At 40.6% G+C, this 21,902-nt stretch overlaps 1 non-coding gene across 1 annotated transcript; it reads right to left on the bottom strand.

The window, feature by feature from the left end:
- Positions 1-1,893: 1,893 nt before the first annotated feature.
- LOC125495395 (small nucleolar RNA R71) lies at positions 1,894-2,000 on the bottom strand. Its single transcript, XR_007272032.1, has one exon. It is a non-coding gene; the product is annotated as a small nucleolar RNA R71 (small nucleolar RNA).
- Positions 2,001-21,902: the final 19,902 nt, after the last annotated feature.

The following is a 21,902-nucleotide window of genomic DNA, read 5'->3' on the forward strand; positions in this document are numbered from 1 at the left end:
AGCTCTTGTTTAGCCAACAATTTTGAAGAAAAGAACCAAAACACATTGGGAGCTACAACTAGCCACTCAGCAAAACACACAAAGAAAACAAAAAAAACCCTAAGACTTAAAGAACGCATCATAAGAGGACAACAGGGATGCAAGAGGAGAGACGAAGGAACACATCATAGGAGGAAAACAGAGACGCCAGCACGGGAGCAAGCGCGTTTCATCTGATTCTTCATTTGAATCTGGAGTTTCTTTCTCTCTTCTCTTAATTTTTGTTATTAAATTTGTTATTATTATGCTTAATTTCATATTTTTATTCTCAATTAGTCGGGTTGATTTTGTAATTATGTCTAGCTAAATTTCTCTGTTCTAGGTTAAGGAACGGATGTAGTCTTTTATAATTCTATAATGATTTGAAGTTGTTATTTGGGTTTGCCATTTGATAATCTTGGTTTGTTTTCATATAATTGATTTAGCCTTGTAGTACTTTCCTGGGATTCCTAGCACTTATTACAAGAGATATGATTGACGGGCTAAGAGATATGTGGGTGAAATATATTAACACATCAAACACGAGACGATGGAGATTGAAGACAATGGTCAAGTTTCAATTGTACATATTATTTGCTCAAGTTAGAATTTTAATTTTAGTAGATATGATTAGATTATAGAAATTTTATTTTTAAGACATTAATTATTGGAATAGATTCATGCTTTGACTAGTGAAATTAATTTTTATGTAAATTAAATGTAGCAAATATTTTTTACATTATTAATAAAGCAAGAAAGAATTTTTGTTTCATAATATTATTATTATTGTGGTTATTTATAGATTTTTTTTTCAAAAAAAAAAAAAGTGTATATACAAGGAACCGCAAATACAAGAGCAGATAATGTATGTATATTGTAACATTTTAATTGAAAAAACATGTAATACACCTAATAAACCGGTTGTGGTTAATAAATGGTTTCAAAGGGTAAGGTAAGGAGAGTATGAGATTGGTTATAAATGTTAACTGGTCTCCTAACCTCTTTTCATAGTATATATACATTTATCTAAGACACTAGTTTTACCTATCAACTGGCTCTCAAAGAATCAAAGAAACCATGTATTATAACTGGTCTCTTAACCTATGACACATGTGAGATGTAAACGTGTTGTATTCCGATTTCCTAGGCCGTTTTGAATCGATTTCCTAGGCTTTTTTTTGTAGTAGTGTATGTTTAAGATATTGGATTATTAGCGGAAGTGAAAGTTCAATATTAGTTCATGGGATTATTAGTTGCTCCACTTTTACTGATTTTTCTTTTTTCTTCACATAATTATTAAGTTAACTTCAAACTTTCTTATATTTATTAGTGTATGCCACGTACTAATCGTTCTTTGGTTTCTTTTGATCCTGAGATTGAAAAAATGGCTCGTGCACAAAGGAAGCAGAAAAGGTTGGAGCAAATACAAAAGCTGCCAGATTTTGATTTGGAGTACATCTTCTCTGAAGAATCTGACAATAAACCATTAAAGATGGGGGACGACAACATGCAAAGCCTTTACATGATTACGCAATGTCGAATGCTAGTGGTGCACCTTCAAGTATTATATAGGCCTAGTATTTCTGCTAATAATTTTAAGCTTCACCTTGTTTAATTCAAATAATTCAACAAGACCAATTTAGTGGCCTAGATAATAAAGACCCTAATAAACATATTATCACTTGTCTTGAAAAATGTGACACTATTAAGTTAAATGGAGTGATCGATGATGTTATTCGACTTGGTTTGTTTCTGTTTTCACTTAAAGATAAAGCTAAAATGTGGTTAAAATCTAATCCACCTAATTCATTTAAACCATGGGCTACACTATCTCAAGCTTTTCTCAGTAAATATTTTTCTCCGGGAAAAACTGCTAAGTTTAGAAACAATATAACTAGTTTTGCTCAATATGATGGGGAGTCTTTATATGAAGCATGAGAAAGGTTTAAAGATTTACAACATAAATGTTCTCATCATGGTGCTCCTGATTGGTTTCTAGTGCAAACCTTTTATAACGGGCTTCATGAATCTGTTAGAATAACTATAGATGCAGTCGCCGGAGGTGCAATAATGAGTAAAACTAGTGAAGTAGCTAATAGGTTACTTGAAGAAATGGCTTCTAATAATTATCATTGGTCTAATAATAGGGATAAACCAAATAATATGCTGGTATGTGTGAAGTAGAAGGAATTAACATGTTAAATGCAAAAGTTGACAATTTAGTCAATTTGTTTACTAAAATGAGTAATGTCAATTTTGTGTATACTACTATGTCATGTAATTTGTGTGGAGGTTGTGGAGCAAGCTCGACATGTTTCTAATAATTCTAATAAGCACCCATAAAATGATCCCTATTCTAATACTTGTAATCTATGCTGGAGATCAAACCATCCTAATTTCTCTTGGAGGAATCCAAGACAACAAAATGTAAATGTTAATTCACAACATCCACCTGGGTTCCACCAAAGACAAAATCAACAAGAAATTTGACCAGCGTGGGAGTTGGCTATTGAAATATTGGCTAATGCTACTTCTGAAAGAATTAAAAAGTTGGAAACTAAAGTTGATCAGATTGCTATTGCTAATAGAAATGTAGAGCTTCAACTTGGACAATTAGATAATGTCGTAAATTCTAGAAGTCAAGGAGCTTTGCCTAGTAAAACAGAAGTTAATCCTAAAGAGCACTGCAATGAGTCACTCTTAGAAATGGTAAGGAGTTATGTAACATAAAAAGTATGATTAAAGAAAATGAGGTCGCTAATGAAAGTGAAAAAGAGAAGGAGAATTATGAAGCTAAAAAAGAACTTGAAACACCACCTCTTCCCTCAGTGACACCTAATGTTCCCCCTATCCCTTTTTCACAAAGACTTAAACAAACTAAATTAGATAGTGAATTTGAGAAAATCTTGAAAATGTTTAAGCAATTACATATTAACGTTCCTTTTATTGATGCTTTAATGCAAATTCCTTCTTATTCTAAGTTTCTTAAGGAAATTATGTCTAAAAAGAAGAAGTTGAAAAAATATGAAACTATTGCTTTAAGTGAGGAATTTGTGTCGCGATTCAGAAAAACTCCCCCCTAAACTGAAAGAACAAGGAAGTTTTTTCATTCCTTGCACTATAGGTGATATTAAATTTTCTAAAGCCTTGTGTGATTTAGGTGCAATTGTCTCTTTTATGCCTTTATGTATTTGGAAGAGGTTGGGATTGCATAATATAAAATCTACTATTGTATCTTTGCAACTTGCTAATAGATCAATCAAATATCCAATAGGAATACTAGAAAATCTGCTAATTAAAGTCGATAAATTTATTATTCATGTTGATTTCATTATTCTTGATATGGATGAGGATATAGAGGTACCTATTCTTTTAGGTAGACCTTTCTTGGCTATTATTGGAGCTATTATAGATGTTAAGAATGGTATTTTAACGTTTGAAATTGGTGAAGAGAAAGTTCACTTTTAATTTATGTAGTTTCTTCTAAACACAATTCACAACGTGATCTTGTTTGTCAAGTTGATATAATTGAAGACATGACTAAGAAGAAACATGTAACTGGCGTTACTAATGCTCTACTTGAAGTGTGTTTAAGTAAAACAGGTACTCCTTCTTAAGCTTAAGAACAAAAAGGTAAGAAAAGTTACTTCCAATTCAACAATGAAAAAAATGCATATAACAGCCTAAAAACATACTTCCAATTCAACAATGAAAAAAATACAGAACATTAAAAACGAAAAAAAAAGTTGCATTTCTCGTTGCATTCCAATTCAACCATTCCAATTCAACAATGAAAAAACGAACTAAAAACATAACGAAAAGTAACGAAAATTACAGAAATTACAGAACCAAAAGTAAAAATAACGAAAAAAATTTTGATGTAACTAATCAAATGAAAAAAAATAAAGTAATTAATCAAATCAGAAATTACAGAATATAAACTAATTACCACAAAAAAAAACAAAAAATGAGACCAGATCTGAAATTATACAACCGAAAAATGAAATTATACAAACAAAAAATGAAATTATACAAACGAAATTAACAAATTCAACTTAAAAACGAAAAAAAACCGTGATGTGTGGGTGGTGGTCGGCGTTTCGAGGAGGTGAAGACTAGATCTGGGCGTTTCGGAAAAATCGCGGTCGTTTTCCTTCGTGCTTGGTGGCGTTGTTGGCGCTGGTGGCGTTGTTGGCGTTGGTTTAGTGGCTTGGCGTTGCCGTTGGTGTTTGTTGTTGGCGTTGGTGGCATTGTTGGCGCTGGTGTTTGGCGATGTTTGAGAACAATAGATGTTTGGTGGTGGTGTTTGAGAACGAGAAAACGAAGTGAACGAGAGAGGAGAGAGGAGGGAGGAGGGAGGAGAGAGGAGTGAGGGAGAGGGCCCCATGAATGAATGAGGAGTGAGGAAGATTAGGGTTAAGTGAGGGAGAGTTATGTGGGCTAGGGTTGTAAGGGAGGGAAATGGGTCGGACCTTTTTTTAACGAAAATCTGATGCGATCCTAGAAACCGCATTAGATTCTTAAAAACTGCATCAATTTTTTTAATCTGATGCGGTCCACAAGAGGACCGCATCAGATTCTTAAAAACCGCATCAATTGTTTTAATCTAATGTGGTCCACAAGAGGACCGCATCAGATTTTTTTCAACTTTCCTTTCTATTTTTTAATTGATTTTCTGATGCGGTTTTCATAAAACCGCATCTGTTAAAAAGTGATAGATGAGGTTTTTTCCACTAATTACTAAGACGACCACTAAGGAGAGACTACCTCCTCGATTGATCCTGGTTAAATGGAACTTGATGGAAGTCAAGCTATAGACTCTAAACAAGCGTTGCTTATGAGGCAACCTAAGCACTTTTAATTGTTTATTGAAATTTTCTCGCTTAATTCTCTTTATGCTTGCTCTTTTTGTTTTTCTTTTGCAAATACCATACCCTTATAAATGATAATGAGGTTGTGCGATAACTAAGATGCGTCTCTTATGCATAGGAACTGTTGTTATATGTACTCATGCTGCTATATTGTACTACTGTTGTTTCTCACCAGTATCACAAGAGTTGACATAGAGTAGTTGGCTTGCTGCTACTAGTCTCTTATTGCGTTGCACGAGAGCAATCGTCTTACTCTAGGTTATTTCTCACTAAGTCTTTTATATTGGCACTTTTATTGCTAAAATTTCCGCTTTCCAATATAGTTTGAATATATCTAAATTAAACATTAAGGACAATGTTTGAAATAAGTGTGGGGGAGAGGCTTGAGTTTAATGAATATATATGGTGATATATAGTGATGGGAATAGCTGAAGTACAGGTTTAGAAAAAACCTTAATGATTTGTTGTTTTGGATATGTCCATTTTATAGGGGAGGTTCTGTCAAAATTTACATAGACTATCATATGAATTTGCAGATGCGAAAGTTGTTGTTTGACATTGACTTCAAGGCAAGTCTACTGGTTAAACCCGACTAAAATGAAAGAAAAAATGATTTTTTTGAAAATGAATTTTCTTACGTTTTTCATTTTGTCGCAAGTTAAAGGGTGATTTTGAACTGGTTAGAGAATTGTATAGCATCATTGTGTAAGTGTTTGGCAAGTGGTAAGAATGGTTATTTATGATTTGATTTGTGATTGACTTGGTGAACATCTATAATCATTGTGAGATTTCTAAGCCTTTTGATAGACTAAAAGATCTATATTAGTTTCTATTTTTTTTCATGAGAGTGTGGATAGCAACTGGTGAAGTATAGACTCTTGAATTTACATTGGTTTCTTCAAGACTACATTGAAGCATGAGCATGAATAAAAATGACTAAGGCGTTCGTTTTTGTCGAACCACTTTTAGTCTAAGCCACCTACATTATCATATCTCTTTCTAAAGCCCCTTTTAACCTTAAGCCTATTTCTTTTGTTTAAACCACATTACAAGCTTATTTTCTAAACACATGACTTTTACCAAAGCTTTGAGCTAGTGGAATATAATTTGGTGTTTGGAGTATTGTTTGTGAAGTGTATAAAAAACAATAATTATTATGGAGGTGGTGTTTTATATTTTATATCAATGATTATTATGAAATAGTGAAAAAAATAAATAAAGAGGACTGCTGTAAAAATAAATAAGAATAACATAGAAAGAATTTACGGCACTAAAAGAAAGAAAAACAAGAAAGTACATATTTTTATTAGTGTTTGCTATTCAAAATATTATTATGGTGAAGAAGTTAACTTATATTGGAAATATTGAAGAGTTGGAGTTTTGGTTGTGACCATTACTTTTGGCCTTGTTATGAATTTTTCTTTTACTCCACTAGCTCTTAAAGCTTTTGAGCACCAAATCCCAAATATTTCCTATCCCCTCACCTTAACCTTACATTACAACCTTACTAAGTCTTTTTTATTTTTGTTTGCTCTATGTCTTACTGAGTAGTGGAGGATTGAACGATATGAAAATTTAAAGATGATATATTTCATTTTGAGTCGACATTGCAGGTTTTGAGTGATAATTATTATACCATAAACACATGAGTGACTAAGATGTGTTGAAAACGCTAATACATGAAGTTCTATGCGATTTGAAGAGTTGGTTTACCTTTTGGCTCATTGCTTGTGACGTCTAAATAATGTTTTTAAACTAAAAAGTGTTTCTATAAATGTTAATTTTAGTCTTTATGAAAACTTTCAGTTGGGTTGTTCCCATTATATCATAATTTGCCTGAAAAGTCGGTCAGTTGGGAAGTCAAAATTTATATTGATAGATAGATGTCGCATTATATAGTCCTAATTATCTCGAAGACTGGCAAATCTTAAGTGTGGGGGAGTTGACAATTCTCTATTTTATACATGATTTTTGCCGATTATGTTACTTTTTGGTCCAAATTATGAGACTTATAATAGCTTTCTTCTCATATTTTAACGTTTTTATGAGTTAAGTTATGTAAGTAATAAAATTAATGAAAAGATGAATAAGATGTGCTTAATAAACTATTTGCTTGATTCTACTACAAACTTATAATGTTTACATGCTAATTTGACTTATTTAATATTTATAATATTGGTATGTGTTTACTATGCAAATAGTCTATTTTTTGAAAGCGAATTTATTCATTACCTTATTATTGATTGTTTTGTAGGAAAATGATTAAAAAAATAAACAAAATGAGAAAGAAAGAAAGAAAGAAAGTAGAGGAGAATCATCTACTAGGCCCACGAAGGAAAACTAATTAAGCTTAATGGTATAAAACAAACACTAGTAGAAAAATACTCAAATGCTCCGGTTAAAAAGCCCACAAATGCTCCGTATTTGACGCGTAGCAGACGTCATACGAGCATTTGAGAATTTCACAAATGCTCCGGTTGAAAACCGAAGCATTTAGTTTATCAAATGCTCCGGTTGTGCTCAAAACCGGAGCATTTGATGTATTTTAGATGCCTAGAATAGATCAAATGCTCCGGTTTATAGTAGAAAACCGGAGCATTTGTGGAAACAAATGCTCCGGTTTAAGTGTACAACCGGAGCATTTGTACAATTTTATTAAAAAAAAAAATAATGCACAGGTCCAAATTAAAGCAGAGGGACCTTCTGTCATACATTATATCTTACATATATATTCCAGCAACAAATTACATAATTTAAGCAACTAACACTTGAATTCCTTCAACACTTTGTGTGTAAGTCAGAAAGAAGCAGTTAACCACCAAAATGCAAACATCCTATATTGAATCATAAATCAACCCCCTAATAACATAAAAATAATCATCCATTATGCTTCCTTCTATTAGCAAGGAAAGATACAAATTTCACCCTAATCAGACTTAACACATATCAAAATCCAACTATTTATAATTGAACATTGCACTGCTAATCAAAAATTAAGCTCCTAAGATCTGAACCAGCAAAACAAGATAAAATATTTCTAATGTTCTTTTTTCTTAACATCCATTTTCTGGAAGGGAGGGCTGTAAGGTAATACTTAATATTTAAAGGCTGTCTAAAAATCCACAGGAAGCGGCTGCTGTTCCTCCTCATGTTGCCTTCGCAGTAAGACCCAGTCCCGTCTATTGGGAATACGTTAAAGTAAATGCTCACGATCTCACAGTTGAAGGCATTAATGCAACAGAGTACCTGAAATTCAAAGAGACTATATATGATGAGAACTGGTATTTTTTCTAGAATAAAATCTCTCTTGTGAAGTACTAATTCAATATTTCTGAAACTATTGTCTTAAACAAAGTATGTGCTGTGTGAACATGACAGGGCTAAAGATGAAAATGCACTAGAGGTGGACTTTGGGGCACTTGAACACACTACCCACATTTTGTTTTCTGGTAGAGTGGGTAAATCTATCCCTTTCAAGATCAAGGGTTAGTAGGGAGCTAGCCTCTCTGCAACCAGAGGGATTAGGTTGCTTATATTAGAGTACAGTTCTTGTATCTTGCGAGGCCATCACCGCAGATGAGAGCCTTGTTAGACAAAGTGGGATAACAGCAACAAAATTTGGTAGCAATATGTTGACATGCTTTCAATCATTTCGGGAATAAGCCACAAAGACATAATTAAAGTACTGTTGGCCTAACCTTTGCTTCTGGCCCCACTTAAAATTGAACCTCTTGATCCGATATGAGTCTCGTACCCTCTAGGAAGCAAACTGACAAATTCATCAGCATTTGCAGTTTTTGCAGCAAGCTTAACTTTCTCCAGGTCAATTCCTCTCATAAGATCTTTATAGCCAATATTCTCAGCAACTGTCCCTGAAAACAGCATCTAGTACATTTTCATGTAAAATGCAAAAATTACAAGTCAAAAGGAAAACAAGGAAGAAAGCCTTGTTGGGCCAACAATTTTGAAAAACAGAACCAAAACATATTGGGAGCTTCAACTAGCAACGCAGCAAAACACACGAAGAAAAAAGAAAAAAAACCTAAGACTAAAAGAACGCATCATAGGAGAACAACAGGGATGCTAGAGGAGAAATGAAGGAACACAGCATAGGAGGACAACAGAGACGCTTGCGAGGGAGCAAGCGCGTTTCATCTGATTCTTCATCTGAATCTGGAGTTTCTTTCTCTCTTCTCTTAGTTTATGTTATTAAATCGTGTTATTATTATGCTTAATTTCGTATTTTTATTCTCAATTAGTTGGTGTTGATTTAGTTTTTATGTCTAGCTAAATTTCTATGTTCTTGGTTAGGGATGTAGTCTTTTATATTTCTATCAATGAATCGAATTTGTTGTTTAGGTTTGATTTAGTATAGTTGCAATTTGATAATCTTGGTTTATTTTCATATAATTGATTTGGCCGGTTGGATTATTAGCGAAAGTGAAAGTTCAATATTAGTTCATGGGATTATTAAACTTCAAGTAGTATAATTTCAGGAATAGTTATACACTTGAGGTGGTCCTTTATATGAATTTCTTGTTCATAATGGGTTTATATTACTTGTTATGACCGCGGAAGTAGGCGTAAGATTAGTATAAATACACGTTTTCTGCCTTGGAAGAGGAGATAATATATCATAGAAAGTTCGATCATTGCAACCCAATATTATTTCAACCCAACAACTAGTTTGATCTTATTATAGGAAGTAGAAGGTGAAACCCGAAACCTAGAATTATCTATCTCATATTTGGTCATACTTATTATCCGACCTTTTTAGTGTTAGAATTAGTAGAGTTATTATTTTAGTAGTCTAGTAGATCACTACCATTCACTATTTTTCGGATCGTCTAAATAATATTAGAGTTTCTTAATTTGGTAGTTGATTATAGACCTCCTTGTGGGAAACGATATCTTGCTTACCCTATATTTACTTTAATGGACCATACACTTGCGGTATTTTGAGGTACTTTTATGACCGGACAATATGTCCCTAATTGGCCCTACGATTTCCCGATATCTAATTAGGCTTATGAATCTTCCTTTAAATTCCTGGTTTGCTAAATGACGCCCTACAATTTCCTGGTAACGCCCTGTATACGTATACAATACAGTATTTTTATATTTATTTTTTTCCACTTTTTCCTCTTTCCTCACTTCCCCTTCTTCTTCTACACCACCATCTTCACACCCCCACCACCATCTTCTCAGGTTGACAAAGCCCATAAACAAATATGAAAAGAACGGTACTTCACCATACCACCATCAAGCAAAACATGAGGAAGAGATAAGATTGAACTTCTATTTTTTTTCTGAGTAGTTGCAATCTAATGAAGTATGATACTTTAGAATTTGAATTAAGAATTTCCACACAAGTTGACCAAAGGTTTAGGTGAGTTATGAAAATTGACAGATAGTAAAGCAGAAATACAAAAGTGCAGTCAACCTGAGATAAATGAGGAGATAGGCGATGAGATGAAGAGAAGAGAAGCTTAAAGCTTGAATTTTTGGGATGCCGACCACTGTACCACCATTCTCACGCTCTTCACCACCCTCACCTTTCACCTGTATATGGTGTGTTTTTAAAAAAATCAATAAAAAAAGAGGCGTCCACCATGGACGCCCCACCATCAGTGGAGGCGTCCATGGCAGGCGCTCCACCACAAGGTGAGGCGCCTGCCATGGACGCCTCCACCGATGGTGGGGCGTCCATGGTGGACGCCTTTCCATATTTTTTATAAAAAAAATTCAAACCTTAAAGGCGTCCACCATCGAAGCCCCACCACCGGTGGAGGCGTCCATGGCAGGCGCCTCACCTTGTGGTGGAGCGCCTACCATGGACGCCTCCACCGATGGTGGGGCGTCCATGGTGGACGCCTCTCCATATTGTTTTTTTTAAAAAAAAAATTCACTGTAAATGCAGAAAACAGAGAAAAGATGAAGGGTGTGGGTGAGTGGTGGGGGGAACGACGGTAGTGGTGCGACGGTGGTGTTGTGCCGGCACCGGTGGTGCCCAGTGGTGATGTAATGCAGCAAATACTTTCTCATTTTCTATCATTGTGGGAGTATTAATATAATTTTTTAAAAAACAATCAATCATGGATACAGTAGTAGAAAAAAATTGTGGTGGTGGTGGCAACGCTGTTGTTGGCAGCGGTGTGGTTATGGTGTTGGTGGCGGAGGTGTTGGTAGTGCCGGCTCCAATGGTGGTGAAGTGAAAGGAGGGAGGGGAAGGAAAAAAGAGAGAAAAAAATAGAGATATAAATATACAATATAAAAATACTGTATTTAGGGCGTTAGTAGGAAATATTAGGGCGTCAAATAGCAAAGCCCTTAAATTCTTGTTGGCGACTTCAAAATCGTTTTTAATAAAACCTTTAAAATAAAGTAGACAAATAGACGCTCATTCCGCGTAGGCGAAATAATAACGTGCCTACACTTAGGAATCAAGCAAAGAGTAGTTGCATTAATTTGCTTAAGCAACATACTAGTCTGAAAAAATTCATAATTGCTTCTGTGATATCAGCTCCAACATAGCTCCATGCTTCCTTGGAAAAATAACTAGTATGCCCATCAGGGCCATGGGTTTTGTTGTCATCAATTGCAAACAAAGCTCTCCTAACATCCTCTCCTGTAAACTCAACATATAACTCCCTTTGCTGCTTAGCTAGCTGAAACAACAGTACCCTCCTGAATAATGTTGCTACTCACATGATGAGCTGACAACTTCTCACTACCCAAGAGCTGTTTATATGACTCCAAAAAATCCCCTTCAATATCACCACTAAGCTCCACCATACCCCTGCCATGTCTTTTAATCTGCTTACCTTGTTATGACACCTTCTCTACTTCAAACAAGCATGGAAGTAAGCAGTATTAGGATCTCCCTTTTTCAGCCATTGCGGCTTCACTTTTTGATGCAAGAAGCTCATTCTAACCTTATTTAAAGCTATGTACTCTTTCCTAGCTTCACTCTCTTTCAAGTGCATATGAAGATTTTGAGGATCATTATGCACTTGTTGTTGAGCTAACAATACACCTTATAAGCCTCATATGTTACACTTTCAACGTCTGCAAATTTCTCCTTATTCAACTCCTCAAATAATTTCTTCAACTTCTTCAACTTAGTAACAATTCTAAACATAGGCACTCCTTGAATTATCTCCTGTCACACTTTCTGCACTCTCAACATGAAAAAATTCAGCTTGAGTCCACATATTAAAAAACCTAAAATCTACCAAACATACTTTCATAAAATCTATTTTCAAATTAGACTTTGCACATTTGTATTGCTGGTTAAGTCTGAGTTATATATAGATATTGTCCTATTAATTTTATTCTGATGAATTAGTATAATGTGAAGGGGAATATATTTACCAAAAAAAAATTATTAAAATTTAGGTAAATATATTTCCACATAAGAACAATTTTTGTTTTATAGCTTAAGTCCTACTTAAGTGATGCCATATTGTGTGAAATTCTTTGAGCTTTTCCCAACAAAAAAATTCTAAGCTAACAAAAAGATTTTTGCACTTCTTTCAAACTCTAAAACACAGTTGAGATAAGCACATCAATCGAGAGAAAAAATAGTATCCATGAAAGCTTATTGAACCATAGTTTGAGGGGCAACTTCTTTGTATTGAACGACCTGCTAGTGCGCACAGTGTGATTAAGTAAGTGTATTGGAACAGGCAGTACGCAATGGTAGAAGAGAAATCTTTCAAGACAGTGCCATGGTAGGAGACCACTGACTTAAAAGCAAGTAAGGCCCGACAACGGTGGTAATCGATCTGGCCGGAACGCTCTCCAAGGTTAACACAGTAGCCTAGACTGCTACCACTAGCAGAATAAGCTTTGGAGAAAACCACGAAACCCAGGAAAAGAGAGAGAAGAAGAGAAGGTTTGTTTTTGTGTATCTTTATAGCCAGGAAAATGAGAGTAGTTTTAGTCCATATTGTGGTATTAGGGTTTATGCTAGGATTGAGAGCTTGAGAGAGAGAATGCTTTTGCTTAGAGTATTCTGAAAATATGCGTGCAAAAGCCCCCACGTTTGTGTGCTAGCAGATTTCCTTAAATAAGCCTTTGGTAAGTAAATATTACATAATATTATGAGTATATTTTCCTCGGAAATATGGAAATTATTCCAAGGAAATATACTCACTAATTTTATTTGATATCAAATAAAATCAGTATAATATCATATAACACACTTACCATACTTAAGAAATCTTGCTCACACAATAAACCATGCATCCGTGTATTTTGAAAATCAATTTTACGCGGAAAGAAAACTTTCCTAAAATACGAATGCATGAAATAAACCCTAGAGGACTGGTTCAGATCTGTTCCCAGACTGTTCCAATCAACCAAGTTTACTTGTAGTTGTGTATGACAAGTAACCGAGGTTTCTTGTCATCCACAACTAACTCATCTCTCTAGTTCAAACCTTTATAGTGCATTAAAACCTTTATACCACTTACATTGCATCTAAGACCTAAATGCTACAACTTGATCTTGGTCTTCATGCAATTTTTCAAGACTTGGCTTCACTAGCTTCGTCTTTCTATCCATTGAACTTGTACTTTGTCACCTACACATGCAAACAGAAACATGCATGCAATATAATAGCTCAATGTGGCTTGTCATCACTCAAAACTCAAAACAGGGAACACAACAGGCTCACATAGTAGCTGCGACTATTCGTTGCTCAATACCACTCGCGACTTCGCACCGCGCACATCGAAGTCCCCTCGCACTTGCTCGCACCCTCGAGCACCGCTCGCTCGCACGTCATGCTCGAACCTATGACCCTCACTCGCGCTGCCCTCGTCGGATTTCTTCTATCACCCACACACACACCTAGCACGTCTCGCACGCAAAACCTTGTCGAAGGCGATGAGATTCTGAGGAGATTGATGAGGCAGAAAGAGAGAGAGAAAACTGAATTTGGAAGAGAGAGAAAACGGCTGAGGAAGAGAGAATGAGAGAGAGAGAAAAAGGTTATGAGTGACAGCTTAGAGAGGGAGGGATATATTAGGGTTTTCTGAATTTTTTTTCTTTTCCTTTTATTCTCCTATTTATAGTATGGCAACCCTAAGTGAAGTGAACTCGGTTTAATTTATTTATTTCGAAATTAAAATAAACTAAACGATAATAGAATTACGTTAAAGTTGTAAGTGTACTCAAACTGTAATATTATTATTTTATTATTATTTTTCTGTACAATACCTTTCAATTACATTCTTTACATTTTCTTATTTATAAAGAAATAACTCCAAAAATACGGAGTATTACAGGCGTCCCCACTTAAAGGAAGTTTCGTCCCGAAACTTTGAGGTTGCCAACCTTAACGAAGATCTTTTACACTTCTAAGTCCCCATATTTCACAAGCGTTTTCTAACTTTCGCACGTCAGATAAGCAATAATTACACATAACTAACATAATTAACACACTTTAGGGTGATCAAGCTAGAGAGATAAATTCTAGAGAGAGATACTCTGGTTTGTTAGATAAGAATTCAATACCTTCTCATTGATGGGGGTGCTGGGTATTTATAGTGCTTTGGGATTCCCAGCTGTAGGCCAGCTGGAAGGCATTGACAGCTGGAGGAAGTCCGCATAGATGGGCCCCTGGGAGCTTAGGAACCTGCTGGGCCTTGATCCTCCTTTAATTGGTTTAGCCTTGGGAATAAGCCCAAACAATTTACCCCACGCCAGGAATGGGGGATCTTGAAACCTTGTTGAAGCGTCTCCCGTTTGTGGCGGAATCCTGGACCAACCTGGGGTGAGACCGACCCGGTTTCAGAGGAGGTGGTAGAACGTGCCGACCTGGTCTCCTTTGAGGAGGGGAGGCCAGACCGACCCGGTCTCCAAAGGAGAGGGGCAAGCGAGGCCGACCCGGTCTTCAGAAGGGAGGGAAGAGCGTGCCGACCCGGTCTCCCTTGAGGAGGGGAGGACAGGCCGACCCGGTTTCCAAGGGAGAGGAGTGAGCGAGACCGACCCGGTCCTCGGAGGAGAAGGAAAAGGCGTGCCGACCCGGTCTCCCTTGAGGAGGGGAGGACAGGCCGACCCGGTATCCGAGGGAGAGTGGCAAGCGAGGCCGACCTGGTCCTCAGAGGAGAAGGAATTGGCGTGCCGACCAGGTCTTCTTCGAGGAGGGGAGGCCAGGCGAGGCTGAGCCGGTATTTAAAGGAGAAGAGAAGGCCAGGCCGACCCGGTCTCCAAAGGAGAGGGGAAGGCGAGGCTGGCCTGGTATCCAAGGAAGGAAGGGGTGATGCGACTCGGTCATGAACGGGCCGAGCTGGATGGACGCGGTCGGATGAGGGACCAATGAGTCCCATGCTTGTCCGAGTCGGTGCATTCTCTCGCTAAATCAATCGGGGATTTAGAAGGTTGACTCAATGCAAGGAGGGGGACCTCCTTGGGCCGAGTGGGGTGGACGCGGCTCGGATGAGGGACCAATGAGCCCCATGCTTGTCCGAGCCGTTGCATTCTCTCGCTAAGTCAATCAGGGACTTAGGAGATTGACTCAATCCAAGGAGAGGGATCTTCTTGGACCGAGTTGGGTGGACGCGGCTCAGATGAGGGGCCAATGAGCCCCATGCTTGTCCGAGCCGGTGCCTTCTCTCGCTAAGTCAATCGGGAACTTAGGGGATTGGCTCAATCCAAGGAGGGGGATCTTCTTGGACCGAGTTGGGTGGACGCGGCTCGGATGAGGGGCCAATGGGCCCCATGCTTGTCCGAGCCGATGCCTTCTCTCGCTAAGTCAATCGAGGACTCAGGAGATTCACTCAATCCAAGGAGGGGGATCTCCTTGGACCGAGTTGTGTGGACGCGGCTCGGATGAGGGGCCAATGAGCCCCATGCTTGTCCGAGCCGGTGCCTGGGATCTTGACTCAATTGCTAGAATGCCTTAGCTGGCGAACTGGAGAGTTTGAGCTGGTGAACTGGATAGTCTCCATTAACCCTGAAATGCCATATGGCAGCCATGGATTATTGGGTTGTTGGAAAACATGGTGGCAATTCAACTTCCGGGAATTTCTCGAAGCTTCGTGACTCTTCGTCTTCTTTGAGGCGCGCCTTTTGGTCATTTGGGTTTGTCTGAGAGGCCCATTAAGGAGGCTTAAAGGCAGGTCCCGGTCCATTATCAGACGCGGGGCACGGAGTACGAGAACTTTGCCTATAAGTAGAGGGAGAGGAGAGAGATTTTGGCACTTTCTCCATATTTCTCTCTCTCCAAAACTTGAGATTTTTCTCTTTCTCTCTCTACTTCAGAGCTCTTTCTCTCTCTAAGTCCTAGTTCCACTTCTTCATCCGACCAGGTATGCCTTTATTTTGATTTTTCGTTAAGTCTTTTTCCTTTTAATAAAATCGGCCGACCCCCTCTTGTTGATAAATAATGGGGAGCTCGTCCGAGTAAGTGACACCTCCTCCTTCACCTCCTTATAATTTAGCCGAGGAGGTGAAGGGAATGGGAATGGTATTGGTGTCAACTTTAATAAGTTGCCCGGACCCCTCGGTTATGCCTGAGACGCTTTTCCTCCCGAGTACTCCTTCGCAAGCTGAGGAGGAGGAGGCCGAGGGTGCCATCCCCCTACCCTGGTAGGTGTCCCTGGCCTATCCTTGTTCGAGGAGTTATTTAGTCAAATATTTGTCTGATGGTGTAGTTAGGGTAACTATGCCGGGAGAAGAAGCCGAAGCATCTACATCGGGACGGCTCGCATACCCTGAGATAGACCCGAAGGGCGGTCCGGGAGCAAAGTTTCCCCTTCCATCACTAATAAAGGCCCTGCTGGAGGACCCCCCGAGGGCAAGCGGCCAAATTTCAAATAAAGGACCCGTACCTATTGGTCCGACCGGATGCCAGCCACACCATCTTGGCTCCTCCTCCTGAGTGCACTGCCTTCTACTATAAGGCTATGGAGATGGGTTTGAGGTTTCCCTTGACCTAGTTCGAGAAAGATTTACTGAATGCCTATAACTTATGTTTTGGCCAACTATCTCCGAACTCCTGGGGCGGGATTTTGGCCGTCCAAGTTATTTGCGAAATTATAGGGGTCAAACCGACCGTCAATCTCTGGCGCCACATGTACAAGCTATGTGAGATGATGGCTGGGGAGCATGGTCCGGGCTGGTGGTGCTTCCAGGCTCGTCGAGCTTATCGAACCATCCTCGACCTTCCTTCTTCCCAAAAGGGGTTCCGGCGAGGGTTTGCCTTTGTCTACTACGGAGGAGAGTGGCGTATTCCAACCGTTCCCTCCACGGCCGAGCCCAACCATGTCTTGAACTTGAAGGTGCCCGAGCTGTCGGACGAGGAAGCCATGGCCGCTTGCTATATGCAATTGGAGGCCAAGAGAGTCAATGGCAGGGAGGTCTTTGTTGCGGGGAACTGGCTCCCGAGCTGCAAACTCTTCAAAAACGAGAACTTCTTGGCAGCCATGGGCTTGAGTCCGGCTTTCCCTAAGGGTAATTCGGCATAGGGGGTCCGGTTGACTTGCATATAAATTTTATTTGCTCTGCCTTTCTCATTATGTTCTTTTATGTTTTTGCAGAGGCCTCTCTTGCTTATATCAGAGAAACCGACCAAGAGATGGCCGAACGACTCATTGCTGCATCTTTAAAGGCAGCCCGGATACGGACCAAAATGAAGGCCAACAAGATTAACAAGCCTGCTCCGCCTAAGGTATGCTTCGTCCGACTCTGTGTTGGTCATGACTTATGGGCGTCCCTAATTCTTGTGAGTTTTAGAATACATCCAACCCTAAGCCGAAGAAGCGCAAAGAGAGGGCGGAGGACAAGGTTGCCATGACCGAAAAGGCATTGGCGAAGGCTCGGGCCGAGAAGGAAGCCTCGGCGAAGAAGGCTAGGAAGGAGCCCTCCGTCGAGGTGAACAGCCCTAGGCCGACATTCGGGATGACAATACTTACATCTCCATCCATCCCTTGGACTTCGAGCCGGTCCATAGCACGGGCTATATGCCTGCGTCGTCGATCCCTTCCCAGGCCGACCAGACTATGTCTGAGGCGCCAATTCCTTTCACGCAACTGTCCAAGTCGGACAAGAAGCAACGGATTAATGATGCACTGGACATCTTGTGCACTCAGGCCGACCGAGATCACATCAAAGCGGTCAATGGGAAGAATGAGTCGAGAGAGCTCTTTCGCTCTTGGATGGATGTATGTACCTCATTCATTATGGTTTATTTTTTAAACTTCCCAACTCTTAACTCATTTTTTCTCTCCACAGTTCTCTATCCGGATGACCAGGGTGGCCGAGGACCGGCTTGCACTAGTTCAAGTGGTCCAGGAGCCGAAGGAGGCAGCTAGGACGCACTTCGACGCTCTTTACCAAGCCAAGGACGCCAAGCGGCTAGCCGAGATGCGATTGGACGAGGCCAATGATAAGATTAAAACAGGCGAGGAGGCCTGGAAGAGGGAGAAGGAAGCCTGGAAGAAGGAGAGGGCCGACCTGACTATGGCTAAAACAAACGCCGAAACAACCAATGTCACGGCTGAGTCAGAAGTGGCTCGGATCCAAGGCGACTTAGATAGGGTCCGGTTCAGGCTGAGCACGGCCGAGGCGCAGCTGAAGGAAGCCAAGGCGCAGGCCTCTCGATCCCAGGAGGAGTGGTTTGCCGAGTGGCACGCCTCCGAAGCTTGTGATGAGTTTTGCGCTAATGTTGGCCAAGTATCTCACAAGATGGGTGAGGACGAGGCAATGCTCAAGCTCAAGGTAGCTCTGGCCGACTCGTGCCTATCAGCGGACTGGAACTTTGTCTGGTCCCGTTATCAGGAGCTTGCCGAGGCCGAGGCCGCTGAGATACGTGCCAAGATGGCACAGGAGGCTGACATTGATGATGATGAGGACGAGGAAGGCGGAAGCACCGATGGGGCTGCGGCCGAGCAGCCTGCTGCCGAGGTTGTAACTGAGAAGCCTGACACCAACCCTTCAACCCAGCTTCCTTAGGGCTTAGGCTTGTTTTTGCTTAGCTTTTCTTTTGAGTGGCCTCTCCAATGATGGAGCACTTTTGTATTTTTGGCTTTTTGTATTTTTGCATACCATCTTTGTACTTTTTGCAAACTCTCAGTTGTGTTATGCAACTTTCATCTATGGAATACAACTATTATTTTGCAATTTCTCTTGTTATTTTCGCCATGCAATTTACTATTTTGTTATTTGCGATATCAAAATTTTGCAGTACTTTACGATAGACTGGTTAAGTCTTGCAACATTTTATAACAGACTGGTTAAGTCTTTCATTTCTTGGGTCAAAAAACCCATCTTGGTACATGGACTGGTTAGTCCGATTCGCTACATTTGCAATTTAGCTAGCTAAATCCGACTTGGTGATATCGGTTGTACAATATGCCCCTATTGCAAGTAACAAAATAAATTACACATAGTATCTTTTGAGGCTGTCAAGGTTCCAAGGCCGAGCCAGTGGCACTCCTTTGGGAGACTCGAGTCGGAATGTCCCTGGCTTGAGGACCTCTGTCACCTTATAGGGGCCATCCCAATTTGCCCCTAACTTTCCTTTGAGATGGGATAGTGCGGTAGCTTCCACTATTCGGACGACCCAGTCGCCTAGGCAGATCGGTCTGCTCACTTGTCTATTGAAATGCCGAGTGATCTTTTGCTTGTACCGGATGGCTTGCAGCAAAGCGTTGCCTCGAGTTTATGGGTTTTTTCTTCTTCATTTTTGTCAAACTCGTAGAATGTCATTCGAGGAGAAGGAATACCCACTTCGACCGGGAGGACGACCTCGCTGCCATATACTAGCCCGAACGGGGAATACCCTGTGGCTTCTTTTACTGTTATTCTGGCCGACCAAAGGACCCCGGGTAGGTCGTCTACCCATGCCCCTTTAGCTACATCAAGGGATTTCTTGATTCCCTTTAGGACAATTTTATTGGCCGACTCGGCTTGGCCATTGGTTTGGGGTCGGGAGACGGCCGAAAACCTTGTTTGAATGCCGAATCGAGCGCAGTAATCTCGGGTCGGGCCACTATTGAATTGCCTGCCGTTGTCCGATACTAGAGCTCTTGGGATTCCGAACCTAGTGATGATGTTTTTCCAAATGAACATCTGGACCTGCTTGTCGGTTATTGATGCTAGCGGCTCGGCCTCTGTCCATTTGGTGAAGTAGTCGATGGCCACGATCAAGAACTTCCTTTGTCCTGACGCTGGGGGAAAAGGACCGAGCAGGTCTATGCCCCACTTATCGAAGGGCAGCACTGCTTGAATTGTGGTGAGGGGAGTGGCAGGTGCTCTCGGATGTCCGAGTGGATTTGGCAAGAGGGACATCGCCGGACTAGATCCGAGGCGTCAGACTTCAAAGTGGGCTACTAATTCCCGGCTCTTAAGGCCTTTCCGGCTATCGTTCTGCCCTCTTGATGGCTCCCACAAGCTCCCTGGTGTATTTCCCTAAGGATATAGTTCCCTTCCTCGGGGGTTACACACTTGAGAAGGGGATGAGTGAAGGACTTTTTGTAGAGTTACCCTTCATGCCATAGGAACCAACCTGACTTATGCTTGACCCGATCGGCTTTCTTAGGGTCATCAGGCAGGGTTTCGTCTTGTAAGTACTTCACAATTTTGTCCATCCAGTCCGAGGAACGGTTCAGGACGAGTTACTCTTTGGCATTTATGTTGGGTTGCTTCAGCATTTCCCATGTTATAGTTCTAGGGGCCGACCCCTCAGCGGAGCTGGCCATCCGAGCCAAAGCGTCGGCCTGTTGATTTTCCGAGCGGGGAATATGGGTAAGCCGGAATCCGGACAACTTTCCAATAACAGCTCGAGCTTTGGCGAAGTACATTCTCATGTTATCTTCCTTGGCCTCGTATTCTCCTGAAACCTGACCCACAATGAGCTGTGAGTCGGATTTCGCTATGATCGATGTTGCTCCGGCTAGGATGCAAAGTTGTAACCCGAGGATAAGGGCTTCATATTCAGCTTCGTTGTTGGATCCAAGGAACTCGAACTTAATAGCGTATTCAATTTTATCCCCGACCGGGGGGTTTATGACCAGTCCTGCCCCACAACCATTTTTCGTGGAGGACCCATCGACCAGTCATTCCCATTCTTCTTGTGAACCGACCGAGGGTCGGGTTGCACATTCGGTGATGAAATCAGCAAGGGCCTGGGCCTTGATTGCTCTTCGTGGCTCGAACTCTAGCCCGAAGTCAGCTAACTGATCCGCCCAATCAGTCATTCGACTTGAATGGTTTCTGCTCTCAATCATCTTTCGAAGGGTTGTCCGGTTAGGACTTTGATGGGGTGCGCTTGAAAGTAAGGCTTGAGCTTCCGACTCGCCATCACCAAGGCAAAGACCATCTTCTCGACATCACTGTACTTCGCTTCAGCCCCTTATAGGCGTGGCTGATGAAGTAGACTAGGTGTTGCTTCCTTCTCACTCACATAAGGACTGCGCTAAGACGTAGTCGAAACGGCCAAGTATATGAATAGGGCTCCCCCGGCAAGGGGGAGATGAGTTTAGGCAAGGTTGCCAAGTGATTTTTGAGGGAGGTGAAGGCTGCTCGGCTTCGTCGTCCCAAGTGAACTCCTTTTGCTTTAGAGCTTTGAAGAATGACAAGCTTTTATCAGCCGACCTAGAGAGAAAACGTCCGAGTGCAGCTAGGCAGCCGGTCAGGCGTTGCACCTCTCTTACATTCCGAGGAGATTTCATCTCTAGGACCGCTTTAATCTTGTCCGGATTGGCTTCGATTCCTCTCTCATCCACTAGGAATCCGAGGCACTTTCCTCCTTTGACTCCGAAGACGCATTTTTTGGGGTTAAGAATCATTCAATACTTTCTCAGGGTGCCCAGTGTTTCTTTCAGATCGGCTGGATGATCCGACTGAGCTTGCTTTTGACTATCATATCATCAACATATACCTCGATGTTCGACCCAGTTGGTCGTGAAATATTTTGTTGACGGTTCGTTGATATGTAGCTCCCGCATTTTTGAGGTGAATGGCATCATTTTATAGCAGTAGACCCCCTGAGGCGTAATCAAT

Source organism: Beta vulgaris, chromosome 2 (genome assembly GCF_026745355.1).
Source record: "Beta vulgaris subsp. vulgaris cultivar EL10 chromosome 2, EL10.2, whole genome shotgun sequence".
NCBI lineage: Eukaryota > Viridiplantae > Streptophyta > Magnoliopsida > Caryophyllales > Amaranthaceae > Beta > Beta vulgaris.